General features: G+C 31.7%; 2 non-coding genes across 2 annotated transcripts; both read left to right on the forward strand.

Annotated features, from left to right (window-relative positions):
* Nucleotides 1-4,330: 4,330 nt before the first annotated feature.
* Trnay-gua (transfer RNA tyrosine (anticodon GUA)) lies at nucleotides 4,331-4,402 on the forward strand. Its single transcript has one exon. It is a non-coding gene; the product is annotated as a tRNA-Tyr (tRNA).
* A 4,111-nt stretch (nucleotides 4,403-8,513) lies between these two features.
* Trnac-gca (transfer RNA cysteine (anticodon GCA)) lies at nucleotides 8,514-8,585 on the forward strand. The gene has a single exon. It is a non-coding gene; the product is annotated as a tRNA-Cys (tRNA).
* The last annotated feature ends 222 nt before the right edge of the window (nucleotides 8,586-8,807 follow it).

Genomic DNA, 8,807 nt, shown 5'->3' on the forward strand with positions numbered 1-8,807 from the left:
AATTCCATGCCAAACTATTTTAATGATAAGATTAGTTATAGCCGTTACTAAGATTCGGTTGCTATAACTACGTTTACACTCTTGTGAATGAGCAGATCGATAGGTTGTCAATCCAAATTTGAAATACTTTAGATGTTTAAATCGCCGGCTTTTGGCCTAGGGGTAGCGCGTCTTCTTCGTGATCTGGGCGTCCCGGGTTCGAGCCATGATTCCGGCATGGTTGTTCTTGTGTTCTATCTGTGAGGTGTGTGAAAGAATCCCCCTGAAAAAAGGGTTTGTGCACGCGAATGTGTGAGTGCCGTCTTCATATGAGCTGGAAGTCAGACTTCTGCTTTCGGGTGCTTAGGTGCCTTTACCCTCGGAAGCTACTGGACCTCTCTTTCCAAGGTAACGCGGACGCGACATCATCAGATATTAAATCTGTACATCAAATATTTAGTGTTCTTCGTTTTGTTGCTATTGTGTTAAATTACTTGCGAACTATCATATTGACAAATTTCCTATGAATGCACTTCATTCAAAATTTGATAGAAATTTAAAAACCTGAAGTAGAGATTACATGAAAAACTTCATCCATCAAGCTGAAAACGCTTTTGAATAATTGTGTTCACTCATAGGCGTGATTTTATTTTAAAAAATAAATTTCTCAGATTCTGGGAGATCTAAAACGTGCTGATTCGTCAAAATATGGAGTTTTTTTTTTTTTTTAAAAAAAACTATTATAAGTACAAACTATAAAACTATACTTAAACTGTTATGTATAAACTATATTTTTTTTAACTATTATAAGTCCTGGCTATTCAGACCGTCAACTCATTCTTATTTGATTGACTGTTGATGAGTTTTCAGAAAGTTGGCACCATTTTGTCACGTTTTGTATGTAACTGAACATTAATCTTAAGTCTTACCGAACTTTTAATTACTGTGTTTTACTATAGAAAGTATCCAGAAACTAAATTGAAGCTTTAAGATACACAAATAATGCACAAAACCTGGAAAGTGAAATGCAATCATTCACTTTGTTAAAATTTAATAATATGGAATGTATTAAATGTAATTAGAATTTTGTAGCTTTTTTCATTTTCTGTTAAACTTATCTTTAATTAGAAATCTGTTTTATACATGAAAAAGCTTAAAATTCTGAAAAATGATAATATAAATAATTTATCTCTCATTCCTACATTTATCCTTTAAGATTTATACATAATTTTAGTCTTAAACCCTTAGAAACCACAAAGACGCCCGAAAAGTTGAAATTTATTCTAAGTGAGATTAAGAGCTGTTGAAGGTTTTGCGTAGCTGTCGTCAGGCTTTGTCACAAGACACAAAATATGGATTAGAGAAATGTTCCAAAAACTTTGTAAAGTTTTATAACACAGATGTAGATGAAAACCTAATCCAAAAAATGTGTTTGTTACGGAATTTTATTTTGAATGAAAGAGATGTAAATAACGCACAAGACATATTGCAATGCATACTAAATAATAATTATAATGAATTATTTCTAAATGCATTAACTGTGTTAAAACTTTTCTTTATGTTTTCAGTTACTATTGTAAGTTGTGAGCGCTTTTTCAGCAAATTAAAATTAATAAAGGATTTTCTTCGGTCAATTAATAAAGAATTGTCTTCGGTCAAGCATGTGTTCAGAACCTTAAATGAACTTGCTGTATTAAGCATCGAAAAAGAAATTGCAAAAAAATTGCAATTTTCGGAAGTAATTGATGTATTAGTAAAAACAAATTAAAAAATCACGCATTAAATAAATATGCATTAATAATATTTGTTCGGATTTCTATTTTTTTTTTTTTTTACTTTGCAAAAAATTAGGGCCACAAATGACTTCTTGCACCCATGTTCCTTTGAAGAAAAGGAGCATGGGAAAAGGAGATCTGGAAGTTACTACGCACTCTTGGTCCTAGATGGCGCTACTGAAAAAAGAGACGCTAAATTCTAGGCTTAAAATCGCTTCCTTTGTCAGCGGTTTGATCTATGACAAGTGCCATAAAAAACAACAATAGTATTTTAAATTCCACGACTTCTATAATTAATATAAACTTCATTCTCTTTCTAATGGATGAATGATACCGAAAATAATTTCGCGATTCATTTAGATATCGTAACATCCTGTTTTAAAATACCAATAAAATAATGTGGGATGCAAATCGTCATTCTGAATCGGGAATAGATTACAATAAACACATCTAAGTTAGTACCGTCCAATCTAAATTGCGTGCCACATTTTGTAACTCTAAATCGAGATCTAGAATTAGATGTCTTCAGTGATTAGCCTTGTAGAGCGCTCCGAGCATACATCGGTATAAAATATACAAATGGTTTCTCAGTCTATAAATATTATCACGTTAAAAATGTCAAAGATACAATAAATAGCAGTAAATGAAACAAAAAAATTGTATAGATTCAATTATAACAATAAAAAAGAAAACCCTTCCATTGCATAAGTAAAATTCGATGATTTGCTTTGTTCTCCCTAAATTAGTTTATAGACTCGGTTTTAGAAACAGATTATAATGACATAAACGAGGTTTCGCGTGTCCTGAGCTCAGCAGTATATACTTTTCTAGATGTAAATATGTTATTATCGATATTTCTACCATGAATCAATCTATTCAGAAAATACCGATACATACAGAATTTCATTTTTCTTTTTTTATATGAGCTGTGGAAGTCACTCTGGAGTCAGGATAAAGTATTGTCAAGCGCCTCCATCACCCCTCCCCCACATACACTTACATCCTCGATAAAATCCACTGCTTCCTTATACCTAGATCAAATAAGTTAGCCCTCTACACCATTCTAACATTTATCTGGAGCAGACGTTCTGAGGCCGACGTCCTTGCATAGGGATTTTCCCCGTGATCTGGGAGTCCTGGGTTCGAATCCCGGTTCGGCCATGGTTGATCTTCATCTGTGCTCTATCTGTGAGGTGTGTGAATGTGCCCCCCTGTAAAAAGGGACTGTGCAAGCGAATGTGTGAGTTTCCTCTTCATATGAGCTAGAAGTCAGACTTCTGCCCTCGGATGCTCAGTGGCCTTTACCCTCAGAAGCTACTGCACCCCGTGGTAATGCGGACACGACATCATCATCAGAAGTTCTGAGAAGGCGTTGCAGGTGCAAGTGTTGTCCCTTATCACATGACCATAATTCAAAATAACAATCCTTCACGTTGCTTCAAAATATGATATTAATATAATTAAATTAAACTTATCAATTTCTCATATAACTATTCTTCGAAATCATCTGATTTCATTAACTTAAATATATTAGAATAAAGATAGTTGTAAAATTAAAAATAAAGTTTTCTCTACATGAATAATATTTGTATTATATTTATTATAGGAACGGTATTTGTATTATATTTTTAAAATAAAGTTAAGGTATATGTACACACATAAAAATTCGAAAATCGTTCAAAATATCGATTTTTTATTTATTGATTAATAATGTTCTCTGTTCCTTTAGCTTTCAAACGATACCAAGATGTTGTCAATATTCGAAATATTTCTCGAGTTATAATTATTTTTCTTGAGGTGCTTACATTAAAAACTCTAGTTACGGTTTTTTTTAAACTCATTTTATGAAGAATGATATTTTCCCACTATGTTGCTTCATTCAAACAATCATTACTCAACAAGAAATTGACCAAATACAGTTATTTATACATCAAAATAATCTGAATGAAATAGCGGATGTTTTCTGCCTCAATCAAAGATATATTTATAGAAATAAATTTTTAATATCTATTTAAAAGTTAATATTACAGAAAAAATCTCGCTTTTTCTATTCATCGTTGATGAAAAAATTGTTAAAGAAACACTATTTATTTTTATAACTTCATTGAGGCAGACAACATGAAGACTCATATTAGGCACAATTTCCAACTAGCATTGTGTGCCCGTACAAATTAGAATTTAAGACATCATGTTTCAAAAAATAGGCTCATTAGCTCATTAAATATTATTTAATTAATTAATAATTAGTGTAATATGGTTTTTTTCTCACTGAAATGAGTTTAAACATATATTAATGACCTACTGTAAAAAAACTGGATTTTTAAAATTAAAAAAAAAAATCTTCTAGTGTGTACGTACACCTTAATAACTGAAATTGAAGCAAACATTTATTCTTTTTCAATCAAGTTTGGAAAGTATCTCTAAAATCACGAACTGAGACGTGTGAAAACAGGAAATGTATTGATCGAAATAACAGCTGTTTCATCAAAGATAATAAACATCTGGTATCGAAAGATTTAAAAAAAAAATGTTTAAACGTAATCAGAAAATTTATATCCTGAGGCATTCCCGCAGGCGGGGGTATAGCTCAGTGGTAGAGCATTCGACTGTAGATCGAGAGGTCCCCGGTTCAAACCCGGGTGCCCCCTGAGGGTGCTATTTTAAAATAATGTTGAATTGCAGAGCATCTGTTTTATAAAAGTTTCATATTTTTGTTACTTTCTCGTATGTGAAGTGTTCTAAGAGAAAGTATAGTAATAATAATAAATCGACCTTGAAATTTTGACGAATCTCCACATCTTAAACCACCCTGAATCTGAAAAACACATTTTTGGAATTATACCTGTTTGTCTGTGAATACGATAACTAATAATAATAATTTTTTTGAGCTAGACTTATGAAATGCAGTATGTGGTGTTTACCTCAAATCTGTTGAAATCTGTCAAATTTTGAATGAAATATGTTTGCAGAAATTTTCTAGCTAATAAACACGGCTACTATAAACGAGAAGAGGTCTATATATAGAATATAATTCACAATTTTGTAATCGAAAGAAGATATCCTTATGAAACTTCGGACCAAACCAACCAATGAGTTAACCATCTGTCAATCTGCACATTCGCATCCATGCAAATGTGATTATGCAAAAAACGCACTAATTCACATTAATGAAATTCGGCATGATTCTTTGTTCTAATTATATTAATGGAATTTGATTTCATTGGGAATAAAACAAAAGGCGTCAGAAATAAATATTCGGTTTAATTCGGCCAATTACGAAGCACAAAATTTTCATACCGATTTCTAAAAATAAAACAATGAGCCGTTGTGGCATTAATGTTTTTCACCATCTGAAGGGGGGACAGATTCTCACCTTTACTGGGCAATATGCGAGACAATTTCTAAGAAACTAGTATTGCTAATTTAAATATACTTATTTTAACATTTTTGTTGTGCAAAGGTAAATCTTTTACACTACTAAGTTATGTTTGAACAATGATCTATTTATTTACACTGTCGAAATGTAACTATACGCATTTTTTGGGACCAGGCCCGATATGGATGACTGAATAATTCAAAGAATGATTAATTAATGAAAACAAAGGTTATGTCTTAGGAATAAAACAACAACAACAACAGTAGTCTCCCTAAAACTTTCTCGCATACTCATTAACCCCTTACCAGCCGAGGATAACTCGGTCCTCAGTGCCACGTATATAGTTGCGAGACGTATATATACGCCAGGGGCAGTTAAAGCATTGACTTAGGGAGACGTATATATACGCCCGCGACAGGCAAGGGGTTAATAAACTTGTCATGTCAAAGAATACCTTGCATGGTATTGTCGTATAATAATTCAGAAAGGCTAACTTTTCGCCAGAATTTAGCATTTTTACTAAAACTATCGCGTTTTTCCTTGGCGAGTTTTTTGGCGATTAAAATCTGGCATGTAGTTAATAGTATCCGAAAATCGAATTTGTGCTTTAGACACGTTTTTTTCAACCGATTGAAACAGAGATTTGACACAAAACTGCATTTGCAGTCAAAAAAACCCTTACCAAATGTGATATATTTAAGTCAACTTTTTTATCCACTTGAATAAAATATTATACATGAGCTATTAATTTATATTACATGAAATGGCTCAAAATAAAATAAAATTATATATTTTAATAGAAATAAAAAGAAACGGCGAAATATATACTTCCAAATATCCAGCTAATATTACAAGATTGAAAACAAATTTCTACAAATAGTTGCCATTTAGAAAATGAAGAATGGAAGAAAAATAAATAGATGACAAATATTTATTTTTGTGCAATCTCTCGATCTCTAGTTTTTTTATCTTCTAAAAAGTAAATTCAAGACCCTGATCTTTTCTGATAACTGACTACAATATAGGTATGAATATGAGTACATGATTGGAACAACTTCGTATAACCAGAAAACATTAAATGTCCCTTTAATTAGCAAATAAGGATATATTAACCCTTTAAAGGGCTATTTTTTTCTATTCATATTATGTTTAAATATTTTTAGACTTGAAATTAGAATACGAAAAGGGATTTATTTTGCTTATTAGATAATTTTAAGTTGATTAATTAATTAATTGGGTTAATTAATAATTAAGTAACAAATCAAGACACATCATTTTGTGTAAGATAAAGAACCGAAGCATCTAAGTTTATGTCTTTCTAAAAAAAATTTGTCAGAACTTATGCCAACCTACACAAATTCATACAAAGATTGATAAATTTGGTGGAAAGCATACTTCTCACGGCCCTAGAAAGGGTTAAATAAAAAACAAGCCCCCACGAAATCGAGATGCAATTGTTGCGAAAGTTCTATTTTTGAGAATTATGAGTAAGGTGACTGATTACTTTGTGAACATAAGTCTTCCTTATGGGCACCCGGTCCATTCATGTGTTATTGCCCTAAAAATCCGACTCCCAAGCGTATAATTAGTCATGATAGTCTGGTGATAAGGTCTTGGCTTTGGGACCGCAGGGTTTCAGTTTTGAAACATTTTTCCACATTAGAACCATCGTGTAAGAGGGTCCAGTATTCGATAAATCCTATAAATATTCCACCACTGATGTCGTTTCGACAAGGGTGTCGATTCAGGTGTCGTCCTTGTCATCTGATTACGATTCAAAATTGCGAGATCAGTCCCAAAATAGCATTAGTGGTGCTTTTAAAGGGGACGTTAATATATAGTTAAGCAAAGCTAAATCCAGGCCAATGTCTATCGTAATACCGATTAGTATATTGAGAATATGTGAGTTTCTAGTGAGAGAAAATGAATGCATTAATGTAGCAGAACTCACAGCGATTTTAATTTGTTAGAGATAAGACTAAAAAGCTCTTGAAATAAGAAAAATATATTATCCAAACCAGCCAATTGTATATTTGTCAAATTGCCCCACTGCTATTGATAGCGGTTCCATAATCATTTGAAAGTTTATCAACGAACTAACCAATCAATTCATTCTTGCCTCATACAGATGGAGTTTTATTTTTTAATTTTCTAAGTCGAGTACCATCTCTGCATTATATATTAACACTAACGTATTGAATGGAATTCCTGTGTATGTATATTTTCTTTAAAACGTATTAAGATTTCGAATTACCATCTCCATAGAATTCAGTATACGGAGTCGATGCAAGCTCTGTGACCTTTAAAAAATTCGGAACATTTCAACAGATTCCATTCGTGTAACCGAACCCTGATGACTGCTTCAAATATGAGTGGATTTAAACCTGAAATTTTGCGAATTACTTTGAAATATTTTATAATATCTGTAACACTATGAAATGACCTCTACATCAATAATTTTACCTGCATCAATTGTTAGTGCATTTACACATCCATTCAGTGAATTATATCCACAATGATGCCACAGACAGACCACAAGATTTCACATGAAAAAATAGTTAACAAGATATAAATAATTGTAATGAATAAAGAAATCGAAATGTATATTAGCTATTATTGTTAAAATTATTAAAAATTAAATCCAATCTTTCCACGTTCATTTAATTTAAAGAAATTTCTAATTTCGTTTTTAGTTGACAAGTTTTATTTAAACGGATATTGTTTTGTTCCTAAGCGCCGTAGAAAAAATACAAAAACTACTTTAGAAACTTAAAAATATACGCTATCAGATAAAGCAATAAAAATACAATGTACATTTTCTCCCCAAATCGATTTTTAGTGTTGGCGGACAACCTTAATTTTGATTATTAAAATTGTCTGCTAAATGGTAAGACAGTTACCACTCAAATTAGATTGATTTTTGGAGTTGTATATTTATCTTTGGGCGTATCATAAAATCTTTTCTATGAAATAAATAATTAGGTATCGAATTATATTTCCGACTATAAAGAGCAAATAACTCCATTTTCAACATTCAGTGATAGATTTTGGTGAATGCAAAATGCAAAATAAATATTTGGCAAATGGATCGCAGAATCGAAGAATTAACACTGAAAGAATTTCTGATACCCGACGCATTGAGATGGTGCATCTGTATTGAATAATATTTTCCTTCGGTAAATATCAAAACTCAAACTAACATTTTCACCTTAATTGGCAAATTTTTTCTAAAAAATTTACTTTAATCAAAGTGTTGAAACTCGAAAACAGGAATGTATTGATTTAAATAACAGCTGATTTATTGAAGATAACTACTGGCTATTGAAAGATAGCAAACAGATTATCTAATCAGAAAATATTTATTCTATCATACGAATTCTGACGGGGGTATAGCTCAGTAGTAGAGCATTCGACTGCAGATCGAGAGGTCCCCGGTTCAAACCCGGGTGCCCCCTTTATGCTTTATTTTAAAACAATGTTGAATTATGGAGCATCTATTTTGTAATTTTTATACTTCTGTTATATTTTACTTCTGTCTCATAAGCGAAATATTCAAAGAGAAAACATAGTAATTGTCAAAAAATTCCATGTCGAAATTACGAAAATCTCCATCTATGAAACTTTTTCAATCGGTATGTCTGTGAAAACGATGACTCAAAAAACACTTTGAGCTAGAC

The sequence above is a fragment of the Argiope bruennichi genome, chromosome 7 (assembly GCF_947563725.1).
Source record: "Argiope bruennichi chromosome 7, qqArgBrue1.1, whole genome shotgun sequence".
Lineage (NCBI taxonomy): Eukaryota > Metazoa > Arthropoda > Arachnida > Araneae > Araneidae > Argiope > Argiope bruennichi.